We start from the raw sequence: 18,250 nt of genomic DNA on the forward strand, positions 1-18,250 counted from the left end.
TCTTTATTGTTTTGGGTCGGTTGCCCCGTTACAAGGTGAACAATTAAATTTTTGTTTTATATGAAATATACAAAAACAAAAAGAGAGGGGGAGGGGTAAAAAACAAAAAAACGATAAGTCAGAAATGGAAATTTGTGCACATAATTAAAAATAATAATAATAAATAAGTAAATAAAAAAAATATACAGGAATTATAATAATGGTAACAACAATAGAATTGAAGAACGAAAAGCATATACAAACTTATTCAAGAAAAACAAAATAATAATAGGAAGCGGGGCTGCAGAGAATGAAAAGAAATTCAAATTAATGGAAAAAAGGGAGAATAGCAGATAGAGAGAATTCATTTTTAATTCAGGTGAGTTTCACCCCCCCTTTTCCTGGAAAACTTTAAGAACATCTTCATACTTTCACTCTCTGCAATCTATCAATCATTAAAAGTTTGAAGAACACTGATATAAAGCTTATAAATAATATAATACACTGTGTGTGTGTGTAAAACATAAAAGTGTTTTATATTACCCGTAAAATTACTTTCGATACTAGGGTTCGCGAACCAATGAGCAGAGCCGCCCTTAGGGAGTGTGCGACAGGTGCGGTCGCACCGGGACCCGCGTTTTGTGGGTGGGGGCTGCACTCATCGTAATAGTAATTTCTTCTGTAAACTCTGAATTTTAATCATTTTCCTCAGTTCTGGAATTATCTATTTCACATATTTTCAATTTTCATGGGTGATGGAATTATCTCCGTTGATTATTTTTCTTATTTTCAATTCATCGATTCTTCATTAGTTCTCAGAAGACTTCTTTCATTACGTCCTAATTTTGATTTGTTTTCCAATTATTTCTCCCATCTCAATTTAAAATTTTCATTATTATTATTATTATTTATTTATTTTTTGTTAATTTACATTTGCTTGTGTCTATATTTTTTTCGTACATATATTTTTCAGCATTCGTGTATATTTTGCAATAATGCACGAATTTTTGGATGCGTCGAAAGTATTCAGATGTCTCTGACCCTGCCATTATTTTCGCACCGGGCCCCCTCGTCTAGTAAGGGCGGGCGGCCCTGTATCTCGATAGTTCCCAACGAGAATACCGAACGTGATAGGAACGTTGTAATTTTCATCGAACACTTCATTTATGCATTTGATCTCGAACCTTCTTCTCGCGCAACAGATGAGGGGAAAAAGTCCGACGTGTGTCTTTTTTGACATGTTGCCCCACACACACGCGTTTCACATTCTTATAGTAGAGTTGACCTTACAAGCATTCTTTTCTTCAACTTTTAACTATCTGTTTATTCTTTTAAAATTAGATTCTTTTGCTCGAAAACCTTTCTTTACATCTACTTTCATTTATTATGGCATCAAGATATTAGAACCACTCGCTCGTTCCACAGAACGCCCTTTTCTTAAAAAAAAGTACACGAGCACTAAATTTGAGGATTATCGACTTTCAATGGGCACTGATTTAAGAAATAGTGAGAAATCCTTCGACAGATTTAAATGACTGAAAAGCGTCGTAAGAAAACGCCCAGTTTCACATGAAAAAAAAAGGTCTTGTTTTTTCCCCCTTCCTTAATGTTTGTTTCACCTTCGGGGAAATAATTTTTCCATAAAAGTGTTTTAAAGGCTCCAACATAAGAGACAACTGATTTCCTTTTTATCTTTTTGCCTTTCTTACTAATATTACTTTGGATTATGAGATCGTGAGTATTTTGAGTTGCTTTTTGTAGTACTCAAAATGCAAATATCGTGAAATCGTGCCCGTATTGCAATGCACATCAGACGTCACATTAAAAAAAAACAAAAAAACACCGCGTTATATCGAGGGTAGGTTTTGAGGAGAGCGAGCCAATTCATTGGTTTGAAAACGTGTCGCAGGCCACTTGAGTCGTCGGGAAATGTGCCGCGAGTCACCCAGGTGATCTGAAAGTGTGCCACGAGACATTTCAGTCATCTGGAAATTTACTACGAGCCACTTAACGGATCTGGAAATGTGCCTAGAGCCTTAAGCTCACTTAAGCGATCTATAAAAATGTAGCGGGTCGCTTCGGTGATCTGTAAGTGTGCTGTGAGCCACTCAAGTGATCTCACAGCGTGCTCAAGTGATCTGGAAATGCCGACCAGCCACTAAAGCAGTCTATAAATGCACTATGTAACAGTAGCGGTAGTCACTTAAGTAAGCTGAAGGTGCACCGGGGGTCGCTCAAGTGATTTGGAAATGTACTTGGGATAGCTTAAGCATAGCCCCACACAAATGGAGCTGACAAAGCTCCAGCCCAGGGCCCGGGGCGATTTTTATCATTTTTTGTTTTTTCACAGTATAACTTTACTACGGTAGGGCCCGTGAAATAGCTGACCAGGGACCCACCAAAGGGTCTAGCCTGGAGGCTCTGCTGCAGGATGTGGAGGCCATGTGCTTAAGTGATCTGAATATACTGCGCCCTTGACAGCTTAAATTATCTAAAATGCACCTCGAGCCGCTGAAGTAATCTGTATATGTGCCACGGGACACTTCAGTGATTTGATATTCTTTCGTGTCCACTTGAGTGGTTTAGTTATTTGTCGCAGGCCATATTAGATGGACTCCGAGTGCCACGTTTGACCCCCTTGCCATGGGTTGAGTATGTATGACGTTTCAACAAGCCCAATGAATATTCGAAATCTTTAGTGGGTGCCCCAGTCCAGACCAAGTCAGTTACCTAGAGAGTGTGCGAGCATGGGAGTGACTTAGAGAGAGCAAGGACTAGGTCAATGAGCTACTAAAAGAGTGACCTACGATGAGTGCAAGCATGTGAACGCCGAAAAAAGTCAGTCAGCAAGCATGTGGATCACGAAAAGAGTGACCTAAAGAATGTGTGAGCATGGGAGTAATCAAAATAGTGCACACGCATATGAGCGACCAAAAGAGTGACTTAAAGACGCAGACGTTGTTACAGGGATGTGGGCCGAGCGGATTATAGCACAGGGAGGTGAATTCGATGAATGAGTGGTCAAGAAAATCAAACCAAAAATGGGAGGAGCATTAAGGCGGTAAAATTTGTGTAGCCCGCAGGCGGGAAACCGTAAATCCGTCTCTGCCTGGTGGCCCGGTGAAATTTTCAGCCAAGGGCTTGTTCGTATTTTCTTCGATAAGCGAATGAGTCGAGAATCGAAACCGATACTTTACCTAGTTTTTGCATGAGCGGCATCAATACCAAACAGAACCAAAATGGCATGTCACTCATATATTGCTGTTCCGCCACTAGAGGCATACAGCGGGAACCCAAATGGCATGCACAACACAAAAAATGTCAAAATTTGTGAAATTATGATCTCTCGACTCTCCAGCCATATCTTTCGGATATTTCATTAGGGGGAGAACTACGTATTTCCGAAAAATACAAATTTTCAACAGGAACGTATTTTTCCCTTGACAATATTGGAGTTATTTTCTCGATTGTGTTGATAAAATGCTTCAAATTTACAGGGTGGACGAGACGTTTTGAACATTTCTAGCACATCTACCAATTGACACTAAAATTTTTATCATCTGTGGCCTAGAATTATTATTATTTATTTTATTATTATTATTATTATTATTATTTGATAAATTAAAAAAAGTTTAAATTTCTCTCACAGGTGGCGCTGTAAATGAAAAATCGACACAATACGCAACAAAGACAATATATAATTAATGTATGATAATTTGCGTTGCAATAAAACGATCGTATTCCAATGTGAGCGCCCTTTTTAGCTCGAGCTGCATCTAAACGGGTGAGAGGGCGCTCGTGTTGTAATTTGATCGTTTTATTGCAACTCAAATTATCATAAACATTAATTGTGTACTGTTTGTGTTGCACGTCATGTCTTACATCGGATTTTTCGTTTTACAGCGTTACCTGTCAAGTTGAATTTAAAAGTGCTTTGTTTTTTTAATTTATCGAAAAAAAAATAAATTCTAGGCCATTTTATGCTCCAACCATAGCTTGCGGGCCAAATGTGGTCCTCGAAGTCATCTGATGCGACCCGTGACTTAAAACTTAATTTTGTAAAAATAAACCGAGCGGCTCATTTCCAGATCACTTAAGTGTGACGAGAGAACGGCATATTCGCTGATACCTTGATACATATTACAGGTGACTTGCGGCGCATTTACAGAGCACTTAGTGATTCGCGGCATATTGATAAATCAATCATCACAATAATATCATCACGATAAATCATCACAAATAATTACTAGATCACTTAATCATCCCGTGGTGCATATAAAGTTCACTTACGCGACTCGCGTCACAGTTCCAGATGACGCAAGTGGCCCGCGACACATTTCCATATCATTTACTTGAATGACGGCATATTTCAGATCACTTTTAAGTGGCCCGATTCTCAATTAAAAATCACTCAAGTAATCACAACGGCACTTCCAGCACATCACTTAATCATGTGGCACGTTTCCACGTCAAAGAAGTAGTCCGCACTCTCCTGAAAAGTTGAGCACCGTTGTTCTAGGGCAGTGTTTTTCAACCTGTAGTCCGTGCACCCCTGAAGGTCCGTGAGTACTTTGTAAGGGGTCCACGGGATGATTTTCGTTTACTACCATTTCAATGAATGACACATTTTATATACTATGAACTAGTAATTTATTCAATTTTTATGATATGCACATTATTAAAGAAACAATACATTTAGTATCTCATGGAAGGGTGGTGTCGAAATTGGTCTACAAGGGGGTCCACGGTGCATCGACTTTCACTACAGGGGGATATCAAAATCGCGACATCTCACAGGTTTGGAAACACTGCTCTTCTAGGCCATGATAAGTATGTATTTTCAGTGCAAACATTTCAAATGTCCACAATTGGTTTAGTTATTATTAATTTTCAAAATGTGTCCAGGGCTTCTCCCGACCCTGTAGCTCCGATTTCAGTCAAAACCGTGATCAAGTGACATTAATGGGGCGGAGAAAAATGTGCCCTTAAGGGAATATTTTTGGGAGGGGGCGTGGTTTCATCCTGGACACCTATCTTGTCGGTTTTATGAGGAAATTCAGATGGCGTTCATCATGGCGGTGTGTGCGACGAACGCATCTGTTGGGAGAAAATATTTGGTGCACGCCTGCAACGTACCAGATATAAACATAGTAGTGGCCTCAGCAAAACATGCAAATTTCATTACCACGAATGTTTTATGAGGGCGATAATCATCATCATTATGGTGCTCGGACAAGCCCGGTAGCTACTCAGTGACTCGAAATCTATCGGATTCAGCCTACAACAGGGGGGGGGGGGCTGTACAAACGTATTTAAACTTCTCGCGCACTCCTTGCGGGCAAAATGCACACATACACGCGTGGGGAGGAGACACATTATTTCCATTGTTGCCTACTGCGAATGTTGATAACTGATACGTGGAGGAATTTAATTCCTTATTAATTTCGAATCGCGCGAGATCTCCCGAGAACCCGTTTTTGCCAGGCTGTATCATGCACCTAATTGTCTTTGTTGACAAGTGATTAAGGGTTGATTCATTTCGCATGAACAACGTTCCTTGAGTTTCAACTCCCAAGTTTCTGCAATGCTAACAACTTCTCAGAACAATATTAACAATATTAATTTCTCATAACAATAATACCTGTCGATAGGCATTGCCAGGGCTGGATCGTGAATCCTGCGAACTACGAGACCGCAGAATGCGCCAAATGAAGGGAGACCGATTTTTTAGGGCGCCAACTGAAGGGTTGGGGCGATTTTTTTTTATCACTACAGTGGGTCTCCATAAAAAAACATGAGGTAACAAGAGCCCATTGCATTTATTATTAACACTTTTTCTTCTGTTTCCGCATCTTATATATATATACAACAGCCAGTTCAAAATTCATACCACGGTGAACGCCTTTATCAGTGACAGTGAAAGTAGATGCCTTCGCATGATCAGGGGTCATTCAAGTATTACGTCAGCTTCGAGGGGGAGGGGTTTCGGATTTGCTGACTTTTGATGACGGGGGGGGGGAAGTTTGAAGGTTGCTTACGTCATCAACCACCCCTTTTTTAAGATATGAAATATTCTAAGCTGCTGACGAGATTTTGCTGACAGGGAGGGGGGGGGGGGGTCAGTGTTTTGATGACTTTTGTTGACAAGGGGGGGGGAGGGAGTCAAAAATGGCTGAAACTCTGCTTACGTAATACTTGAATGGCCCCTAATCTTATTAGAGAGTCCTGATGGTCTTTATCCCAAGTTGAGCCCTGTTTTTTGAGTTTGCGTGATTTAATGCCGCAAAACCACGTTCACATTATACAAATACAAATACAAATACAACGCCACAACAGGCAAATTGCCCAACGAGGTGGCTGACTTAAGAACATCATGGATCCCCGAGCCCCTACCTACTACTGCTACACCACACATGCACCCCCCCCCCCCGCGGAACCCCCCAACGAATCGGTACATGCGGGAATGTGCGTGTACGTGTAGTGCAACCTGACGTAAAGTTTGTTTCTGTGTAATGCTTGTTATGTGTAGTGCTATCATATGCCCCCAGTTTTACTAACTATGAGTGAAGTGTTATGGTTGAATGATTTACTGTTGTAGGACTGTTGCTCTCTGTGGCGAGACTTTTTAACGGGGAGATCGGCTCGCATTTGCGCCTTGAAGTTGGGAACCACAGAAAACCAACTTCAGCCGACCACCACTGTGGGGTTCGAACCCGGATCCTCGCATCACGAGTCCGGCATTATAACCACTCGACCACCACAGCGGCCATGCTGTTGAAAGAGGCAAAGTTAAGGCAATTACGCTCAACTTTCTGTATTCTGGGTACATAAAAGACGTGTTATCACCACCCCTTTCTGCACCCACTGATATATTTGCAAAAAATTTCATCATTTTCATTTCTTTATATTTATTTTATATTAATGTGTAATATAGTTCTGTTACAAATAACCATTCTTTCCCAAGTTGCGCTTCTTTATAGGGAAATATATTTTCATCTTTATAACGAGGTATTCTCATTTCCTTTAAAATAGAGACAAACTGTCTGTTGCTTCATCAGAACTTGGGTTGTAATTCGTTTTTGAACTGTTATACAGAGTATCATAATTTTTTTATCACTGGACTCGAAAGTGTTTGCACGTGTAATGTCATTCATAGGATTCGAAACGATTCATTGCGATTCATCGATTCATTGCGTCAAAGTCAATGAAAATGTTCATTGTAGTTTGTTCAAACCTGTGTGGTTGTGTAAGTTTTCAACCTGTTTTTTTGCTTTCATGGAATTTTGATCTAAATTGAACATTTTTACTTTTTTTTTTCATTCGTTTTTAATACTCATTTCCTTTTTCTAATTGCGAAATGAAGTCTTTCAAACATATTCCAGGGTTTATGAAACTTTTCTATTCGGAATTTCTTTAATATCAACCTCTCAATAAGAGTTGGAAAAACTAAGGTTGTCTGCTTGAAAGCAACAGGTACTTTGTCGACCAAGTCCTAAACATCTTTTAAGGGACATATTCTTGCAACAAAGTTGAACTCAGATACTGCCTCTAAAAGGCTGGAGGGTTTGGTGTCACATTGACGAACGCGTTAGAAATTACCCAGAGGAATGTGTTGTATTGGTTACGACAGAGGTGCTCATCTCGACCTACTGGAAGATGCGAATTACTAGAATGATTTAGTTGCCTATCGCCGGCTTCTCGGAAGGTTTGGTGATCTGATGTGGGCCACACGATCTATTTGGTAATCTGATGCAAGCCACTTGAGTGATTCTGTGATCTTTCGTTGGCCACTCGGGTTATTTGATAATATTGATCAACAGTTTTAACTTCTTTTTTAACATGAGTGAAACACATTTTTAGACTGATTTTGTGGTGCCGAATTCAAATATGAGTGCAAAAAATCTCCATCGCGTACAGTTTTTTTCTGATGGCCATTTTCTGAAATACACGCACGCTATGAAAAACTTACTCATCTTGAAAATGGAGATAATCTGCATATTCTTAATAACAAATTATAATACATTTATTACGACAGTTATTTTATCATATCCGTACATCGTTATACATGAAATAGCGAAGAAAAATTTTTTTCCTCATACACATACATGTAATGTCCATAGAGTGCACATGCATGTAGTACACAAAAAGGAATTTTTATGCTACTTTCTCCAGTAGTTTATAAAAATATTTCGTTTCTTTCTCTTATGTATAGTGTCGTCTTCTTTCTGCAAAAACTAACAGTAATCGATCGTCATCAAAGGGCCCCCACTTGCCCGGGGCCAGAACCAGAGGGGGTGGGGGCAAATGACCCGGGTGGAAAAATTTAGGGGGTGGCATTTTTAGTTGGGAACAAAGAACACCGTTATAAAATTATCGAATTTTAAAGTTGTGTGGGTGGCAAAAATCCTGGTTGCGGCCCTGCACTTGCCTTGGTTCCCTAAAAAACCCCCTTCATTGCTGGTGGTTGGATAGATCCCTTCATGCAGACAAAAGGTTTACGGGGACGGGACATTCCAATGATTTTCTTCCATACAAATATATAATTTGTTATTAACCTTCAAAAACATTTAAATCAACAGAAATTTATTAAAATAGCTGGTCTCATTAATCATCTTTGTTGCACCTCTGTCATTTTCTGCACACGAGGGCTAATTAAACCTACAATATATTGCTGATTCCGAACGGCAGCCTTTTTTATAAGTTACGCACCGAGAGGTTGCTGCGCTAACATTTCCCATGGCTAAAGGTGCCAAAAAATAGGAGTATCATTTCACACGCATAGGCCTAAATACGTACATTTTGAAAGATATTCGAAATGAAATACCATATAACAAAAACAAAACTATACGTGGTGGCCATTTTTCAAGCTCAGATCAGCGACCAAAAATTAGTTAAGAAGAGCTAAATTTTTCCACGTTAGGAAAATCTTGAAGACTAGTGTAATGTTTCGCGGGCCACTCGAGTGATTCTCTGCCAGTAAAATGATAATAAATTGCGCTATTGGCAACGTGTCCAACCCATGGCCCGAGGATCAAATGTGACCCTCTGGGTCATCTGATGTGGTCCGAGACCTCAAATCTAATTTTGTGAAAATAAACTAAGAGGTACAGATCACTTATGTGACCCGCAGCACATTTATCCATGTCACTTAAGCGGCCTGCGGCTTATCCATAGACAACTTGACTGACTCGCGTCAAGTCCCAAATCACTTAATCGGACCGCGACATATTTACAAATCACTTGAATATCCTTCGACTCAGTTTCAGATCACTCAAGCGGCCTGTGGCGCATTTATGTTTCACTTAAGTGATGTGTTTTATGTTTCATTTACGTGGCACTTAAGTTTCTTACCCACGGCATATTCACAGATCACTTTGGTGACCTGCGGCATGTTTACACATTATTTAAGTTACCTGCGTGTCACAGTTCCAGAACGCTTAAGTGGCCCACGGTGTAGTTCCAGAAAACTTTAGTGACAAGCGGTGTAGTTCTAGGTCATTGAAGTAGCCCGCGTGGCTTCTTTCCAGATCACATTGGAGCTATGCAGTTTTAGATCACTTAATTCACCTACAGCGATATTCCAGATCACATTGGAGCTATGCAGTTTTAGATCACTTAATTCACCTACAGCGATATTCCAGATCACATTGGAGCTATGCAGTTTTAGATCACTTAATTCACCTACAGCGATATTCCAGATCACTTAAGTGGTCCGCGAGACACTTTCTCAAACCAATGAAGCGGCCCGTTTTCTCCTAAAGGTTGAGTGCTCTTGCAATAGGCTGAGGTTTCGTAGTTGGCCTACGCAAGAGAGCTTAGTAGGCGAAAAAGGATGAAGAGAAGGAAGACTAAAATGAGAGACAAATGGAAATGTCTGCGCAGTTTTTCGGAGTCATAGTAGGCCTACATGCAGATTAACAGAAATCAAGAGGAAACCCATGAAGCTCTGAATTACTAGTAAGAATTAGTGCAGTGGATTCCCCTTATAATGTTTTTCGAAAAACCCTCCACCCACGAAAAGAACGTTGTAAGCGGGAAAATGCTTCAAGTAGGAAATCTTAGAGTTGGGACCACGAAAATAAGTCGTACCAAGTGGGAACGTTATAGGTGGAATCGACTGTATTAGTATTAAGAATTAATATTCTTTTAAACTACTTGTGCGAAACCGGAGGAAAAAGAACCTTATGAAATATATGCTAAGGTAATGTGAGATGAATCGGTTAAACCGTCTTGGTAAGTTTGATAAATTTACCACTTTTACCGGCGAATATGCATAATACCGAAGCGTCGTTGGTAAATTTGATGAGCACTTGAAATTTAACGCCTTTATATTCGATTATGCATAATATCCAAGTGTAATTGGTGAATTTGATAAATATGAAAAAAAAATTCCAGATGAGTCTAGTATGTGTGATAAATATCGTCGGACCCCGATATAATGATGACAAATTTTACGATCGTACCCCCGATATAATGATGCAATACACGTATGAGTTATCATGTATTGTGTATCTTATAGCACGATCGTATCATATCATGTTTACCGACAACGCGACGCTTTTGTATTATGCATAATCGCCGGTAAAAGTGGTTTTATTTAGGGAAATTTATCAAACTTACTAAAATGCATGGTAAGTATGCATAATAACCGTATTTATCACATTCACCGTAACACACACACACATATATATATATTCTGTTTAAGATAAAACCTCACACACAAAAAATGTGAAAAATCCCTGCTGTGATGATGACGACATCCAGTAATGAGTGACTTCACGGTGTCTCTGAGACAGCAACAGGACTTTTATATGAAGCCATAAATATTATCGTATGTGTTTTTCCCCCAGCATTTTTATTCCACTCTATACTTATATTTTACATTTTTTCCATCGCAGGTTGCAATTTCTGACGGATGATGGAGAATCGCGAATGAGTGCGTCTGGAAGCAAATTGTCCGAATCCCAACGAGAATATGCTGCCTGGCGATATGCCATCTCTCGAATAGGACACTCCATGTATAGAGTTCGGATGTATGGAAATATACCATCCTCATCAGTGCCACGGGTGTGAACTGTAGAATTGAACCGGACATTCGGACTCGACAGTCAACGACGGAAAGCTGAAAAAAACCGAATGCTTTTCGCAATAAAACTTTGCCGCGTATTATTCAAACGAGGCACCAATCAATCTCTTCAACTTTTCTCACATCGGCCATGACAACTCCACGAACAAGAAACACATGCACATACTACCAGAACGAAATCAAGCTTCCCTAGTGCCAAAATAGTTTTCATAAAGCGAAGAATGGATTTACGAAAAACCGATCAGTGAAGAGACGTTGGAATAAGTAAACGCATATCTATAGGCAAGCCTAGATGACCAAAGAAGACATGGAGAGATACGGTGCCGATTGGCCCGATTCAGCAGCCTCAACCGAAAATCATCACATTATTTCATGCGTGGTAATGACGATGGCCTCGCACTGTAGAAAATGCCTCCTGCTATTGCGACCGCCCTGAATAAGAACGAGAGAGTTAGACACCAATAATTCAAATTGAGGAGGCAAGGACTTATTCAAGACACACTGTGATATTGTACAGATGGGTAAATTCCGTAGCTGTCGTTCGTTATTAAATAGATGATAGGAATAGATAGGGTACCCCGTTAGTGCGCGATGTGTTTTCTAAAAAAATCTTCATCTTAATTAAGGTGACTCCTTATTCGATGTCTGCAAAAGGCGGCGTCGAGCATTTTCGGAAACATACGGGTATTAATGAAAAACCGGAATCTTTTTTCCGGTTGTAGTTAACTATCCCGTTGAGGAAGCCAGAAGCAAAGATCAAATCTAGTGTATAATTGTTAGTGTAACTCTACCTTGTGCGTGTGTGTGTGTGTCCGTGTTGTATATACCATGTATTTATGGACTATGTGCGCTTACGTAGTTGGCTCTGCTTTGCTTGGGCCTGTATATCTGCTATTCCATCAATCGTCCAATGATTAATTGAGGTTCTCAAGCCTTCGAGAAAATATGTAGTATATTCCTTAATTACTGCTTCTTTCTTCTTTTGACTGTGCGCGCACGTGGCATTATTGCTGACTTCGCCAAGCCAAGATACAGTTAACACACAAATAGGAGCTGCAGTTTTTTCCTCCAGAAACGTCACCGGTGATGACGACGTTGTAGTTCCTGGAAGTTCAATTGAGAAGTAAAGCTGCTGCCACTGATATCACCCATTAGTGCTTGGTTTTAGTAGACAGAATACTGGTCTAATTATAGGCCTATGTAGGCTACTTGCCGTATGACACAAGAAAAGTTAATTTTCCAAACTCGATAGCAAAGCTTGACGTGGCGTCTAGGCAAAAGTATCGGGTTGCATTTGTATATGGTTGTAAACATGCGATAGGTGTTATAAATAATGTATGTGCGCAGCGCAAATTCCTCCTCATCTCTGTATGCATGTTTTTGCAGACAGTGACCACATGTGTGAATGATGCCGTATTTACCATTTGTACATAAACATTCACGAGGATGTCTTCGTGCCTCAAGAGGACTCTTCGTGCAAAAAATAGCTTTCTTTCTTTCAGTGACTGAGCATGTGACTTTATTATTCAGTGACGTCGGACATAATCGTATCAAAGATTGGCCTCGTGGAAGATTCCGTTTTTTTCGGCCAATATGCATATTATACAACATATTACTATAAATCACAGAGCGACGACTCTTCTTAGTATAGTTTAAAATACTTGAGCATGGATCGTTCCTGTATTCATGATTCTTTGAGTCAATTCGTCCTTTTCGAGACATTTTTATTTTTTTCCTCTCTCTCGTTGTACCGCTATTATTATTACTTTAGAAAAGTTCCTAAATTAAACAGATGAGCGCGACAGAAAAATAGGAGACTACATCCATCTACTATGATAACTACATCATATTATGTGTGTGTGAAATGACTCTCTAACCGTACATTCTTCGATTCGAAAAAAAGACAAGAATCGACTTTTCAGTGTGTTCAGGGTGCTCCACCAAACTGCTGTACTATAATAACTGTTATATATTATGAGTGTGTGTGTTGTCGGAAACTATCGCCAAAGAAATAGTTTCCAATAAAAACATATGAGTAAAAGTGCTGCCACACAGTGTGCGCGCGTATATATATGTATTTATCCTCGATTTCAAGAACAAATTTGGCTCAGCAAAGTTTATCAGTGTTCACAAAAGTCGGCCTACTTAGGTACCTAACACAGTATAATTGTCGTCATAGATTTTCGGATGAGTAGTGATTATGGATCCATAAGAACAAAGGGTAATGACTTCGGCCAGCCGAACTGGAAATAATGAACGATATCCTCCACCATTATCCGAGTATTTTGCATCCAGAGAACCTGGTTCCAACCCAAATAATAAAAGACGTGCAGGTAAGAGCACTTACATCTTTTCCACATCCCTGTAACAATACTTTTTCTCTGTATTATTTCAATGTATAACTTACGGTAAAGGTGACAAATCCGGTTATTATGCGTAATCGGGATGATGATTCTGGTAAATTTTTACCGTTTTCACGTTTCCTGGGTTATTATGCATAATCGTCATTTCGTATTGGTAACTTTGATAAATTGTTCCCATTGCCGTGACAAGATTTATTATTTAGATGATTGTAGACTTCTTGTGGGATTTTATGAATTCTGATTTAAACGAATTTATTCCGAAATAATTCATACAACTATATTCATTATATCTCCTCATTATAACTCCTATTTGACGATGAACTGAAGGAACTCGAAAAACTGAGGAAATTTGGGAAAAAAGCAACGTTAAATACGGAGAAAACATTTTACCGGCATTTAACGCTGTTTTTTTCCCCCAAATTTCTTCAGTTTTGAGAATTCGAATATTTCAGTAAGTATTGCGCTTAAAAGCATAGAAATATTTTTTTGTTGGCATCAGGATGGACAGGGCAACCACTTTCTAATTGGATTTTGGGGCACACGGGGGACTGTATAAAATGTTAATTTTTTTTTTATCTTAATAACTATACAACCCCTTGAAACATAAATGGCATGTCTGAGTGCTACACGTTATAAGGAAAAATTTTCAGGATCAAAAATGCCATAAAAAAGCCAGTAAAACGCCATACAATCCGTATACTATGCATTCTGTATATCACATTTTCCTTATTTCTCATTTCAGCATAAATATTATTTAACCATAAATATATCCGTGAAATCCCATATAAAAGCTCTTATTACAGTTCTATATAATTAAAGTGGTTTTTTTTTACTCCTTTACTCTCATCAGACGAAAATTTTTAGCCCTATTAGCGTTTCTTGAAATCTTGATTGCCTAAAAGAGGGGTGTTCCTCTCTTACAATCTTGCTTTAGTAGCTGATACTAATTTCTTAAATGCCGAGATAAACACGGTAATCTAAAGAAATTTATCAACGGCGTTCCTCAAGGCTCCGTTCTTGGTCTCCTAATGTCTCCCATTTTCATCAACGATCATCTATATCTTGAAAATGTTGGTAAATGATTAGTTTTTTCAGTGAATTTGTGTTGTATAAATTCAAACGTAAATAATGACGTCGATTTTTTCAGAGCTCGTGTCGAGTCGGCCTACCTTCTTGTGGGTAAGGGAGTCACAATCTGCCGCAGTATAGCATAGTTTTAAATGAAAAAGTCACAGAACAAATATTATTTTGAAATTAATTACCGTAACCATAACAATGCACAAAATCAAGCTCTATTTCTATAGAAAAACACGATTCATTTTTTTGAATTTTGATACGTCTCGACACTCCTAAACTCATTGGGGAAGTTCTGCGATAAGCGATATCTAGATTTACACGCTACTACAAATTTGTATTAATATCATCATCCTTCTACTCCCCATTTTTTATGTGACATACATTCTTCCCTAACCTGCTCGGCACACCCTTCAGAAATCGAGCTCTCAGGTATTTAGTCTGATCTTCAATTATTTTATTACCAATCATTTCCTGCAAAGTTCCAAGTGACCTGGAAAGTCATGGAAATGAAAAATAGTCAGAGAAAATGTAAAATATTTGGCAAAAGTTAGCGAAATATGCAAATAATGTACTCAATGATAATAGTCATGGAAAAACAATATGTAAAAATAATAACTAATAATAAATAATAGAACAACACGGCTTCCGCAGAGGCCATTCTACTTGCACTCAACTACTCCGGGTAACGGAATATTTGCAAGAAGCCCTAATTAATAAGGATACTGCTGCAATAGTCTTTCTTGACATCCAAAAAAGTTTCGACAAAATTTGGCATCATGGACTTTTGCATAAGCTGATTTGTATGGATATGCCGTACAGCATAATTAAATTCGTGAAAAGTTATCTGGAAGGTCGAACTTTTCGAGTCCAGATCAACGATTCACAATCCGAAATTAGGCAAATACGAGCTTCTATAGCTCAAGGAAGCGTTCTTGGGCCGCAATTGCATAACTTTCATATGAACGACTTCCCCAGAGCCCAAAGGGGAATGACCGCACTATTTGCCGACGATTCTTGTATTATCCAAGTTGAAAAAGATCCCCAACGAGCTCTTGATAATCTTCAGCGCACTATATCTGAGGTTGAATCGTGGTGCCAAAGAAGCCGCGTTGTTCTGAATCCTAATAAATCAGTTTTCATGTGGGTCTCTCGTCGGAATATCCTTCCCACACCCGCTCACGTAACAATTAACAACATAAACATACCTCCGTCTAACTCTACTAAATACCTCGGAATGATTTTGGATAAAAAATTGTCCTTCGCTACACACTGCAAAGACGTCATAAATAGAGCTAAGAAATCAGAAGCTCTAATTAGACGCCTCTTCAACACGAGGTCTGCTCTTTCCATGGAGAATAAACTAATTTTATACAAAATGATAATCCGTCCATCACTTCTGTATGCAGCACCTGTCTGGATGTACCGTAAGAGATCCAACCTCATAATGATCGAGCGACAACAAAACAAATACCTCAGGAAAGTCACGAAGGCCCCTTGGTTCGTACGAAACCATAACATTCGATCTGACATCAAAGTCCTCACGATCTGCGAATACGTCAAGAGTCTCGCAAAGCGCTTTTTTGAAAGGTTAGAGAGCTCGGACTTCGACCACCTCAGAGCGATTTCAGCGTACAGTGCCACCGAATTTAGAGCACTGCCTAGACCTAAGAACGTTCTCTTGATGGTTAGACCCCCTATACAGGGATTGTAAATACACACACTTTTTTTTTTTTTTAAATATAATATTAACTACAATCGTAGATCATATCTTTTTCACCTTATACCATCACTTAATCATCTCATTTAACATCATCCTTGGTTGTGGAAAACATTCATCATTTTCGATAAGGGACCCATGTCTCATCCCCCCTTATCCTCCCCTCAGGAGAATAATATAAGAGAACGTTCTTACATCATACACAAACAACCCTTATCCGCTTAGGATACAGCCTAGCAAAATTGGCTCTCTCTTTTCCCCCTTCTTCTACCCTCTGTACCGCCACCAGGTGGCGCCCAGCAGCCTAAGAGCTGCATAAATCTAACGCCCCTTACACCAACCATGGCAAAATTTGCGCATCTGTGACTACAATTGGCAGAACAATGATGAAGTGGTTATATTGTGCCATAATGGCACCGAGGCACCACGTCTGACAAATTATGGCTTTGGCTTTGGCTTTGGCTCCCCCACCCGTATGTACGGGACGTCTGGCAAAATGTTTTCCTCCTGTCAGCCTCTCCGCAAAATTTTCCATAAAAATATGGGTAATATAATGGTAAAATGCAGTGCAATAGAATGTGCATACTGTATTGTATTTCACCAAAAAATTATTTTTGTATTAACCATTTGACAGTGATGTCAACTATCCATTCTCGTGAGATGATGGTCGTCACCCGAAGACGTAATAGAAGATGTAACACTAGTTTTCGGTGAAGGGACACCTGTGTTATTTTTTTTCACCCCCTTTGCTCCTGTTTGCGTGTCCGTGGCATACTTTTCCCCCAAGGTGACCCCTAGACGTTAACTTTTACCATAAACCATGAAACTTCCTCCCCCCCCTCCCCTTATTTTTCATTCCGAGAGCATCGGAATTTTCCCACCCTTGATTTCGGTAACACCCGTTTTTTTTATCATCTCCCTGCAAATGAAAGTAAATTCACGACCCCCCCCCCTCCTCTCCTAAAAGAAGATATGATGTTAAGTTTTTCCCATAACCTGTTCGATCCTGTAACCTACTTTTGCGCCCTCCTCTAACCCTTTTATTCTCTTTCGTGTCGGAATTTTTCATACGAAAAAGGGTTAAAAGATTTCTAAACCGTAACCTAGATTTCCGGGAACCTTCGACAATAGAGGGGAGGAATTACATATATATTTTTTTCAATTTTCATTCCTTTAAACCCCCTTTCAGCCCCTCGTGTATAAAATACAACTCCCTCCCCTACACCGCAACCCTTTTATTCATGGGTTTAGAAGGGGAATGAAGAGGGGGGGGTGCTTTTTGAAAACTAGGTCAATTCGCATCGTTTTTGCTCCTTAAGGTGCATCTTAGAAGTAAAAGAGGTGGAGAGGGTCCCGTAGAAGATGATATTCATCTTGAAAACAGATCAAGAACAAAAAAAATGAGTTGATAGATAACCCCCCCCCCCCCCGTGTTTTTCTCTTCTTTTATAGAACTTTCAAAGATCTAAGAAGACCTAAGAAATTGAGGCGTTGCATGTAAGTCACACAAAAACGAAATTTTTCAGGACAAGCAAAACATTTATTCGGTACTACCTTTACACCTGCCGTAAAGACCATCTCTTGCCACTTTCGGCAGCTGCAAAAGATAAACAGTTTCTTCTAGCGACTTGCTTGCTTTTCCATGCCATTCACATTGGTTCTTACCTGCGGGCGATGAAATTAATTTAAATTTTTTGTGACTTACCTGCTTCTTCATATCAACGACTTAATTAGTTTCTGCAACGTCTTGAGGAAATATACGTAGTACAAACCTGGTACCTTCAACGAGGGTGTGGGGTGCTCAAGCAGCCAAGGGCTTTCCATGCTAGTGCCCTATTTCATACGGAAGAGTTATTAATCGCCAACGCGATCAAACATCCTATTAGAGTTGCATTGCTACATGGATGCTCACATGAGAAAATATTGATTCCGAAACGTGTAAAAATACTGGATGTATGGTCATCATAACCTTTACGCCCAGTTCCCCTCCCGCTACCCGACACATCTTTCTAGATCTGCACCTGATAC

The 18,250-nt window shown here is 39.5% G+C and overlaps 1 long non-coding RNA gene across 1 annotated transcript in view; it reads left to right on the forward strand.

The window, feature by feature from the left end:
- LOC149066977 (uncharacterized) overlaps positions 1–18,250 on the forward strand; it is a 123,827-nt gene that overhangs the window by 37,191 nt on the left and 68,386 nt on the right. The window contains exon 2 of the long non-coding RNA XR_016195380.1: positions 10,878–13,398. This is a non-coding gene — a long non-coding RNA (uncharacterized LOC149066977). The remainder of the gene's footprint in view (positions 1–10,877; positions 13,399–18,250) is intronic.

The sequence above is a fragment of the Pholcus phalangioides genome, unplaced genomic scaffold, assembly GCF_987345545.1.
Source record: "Pholcus phalangioides strain wild (caught in Gottingen) unplaced genomic scaffold, Ppha-v1.0 ptg000031l_1, whole genome shotgun sequence".
NCBI classification, from domain to species: domain Eukaryota; kingdom Metazoa; phylum Arthropoda; class Arachnida; order Araneae; family Pholcidae; genus Pholcus; species Pholcus phalangioides.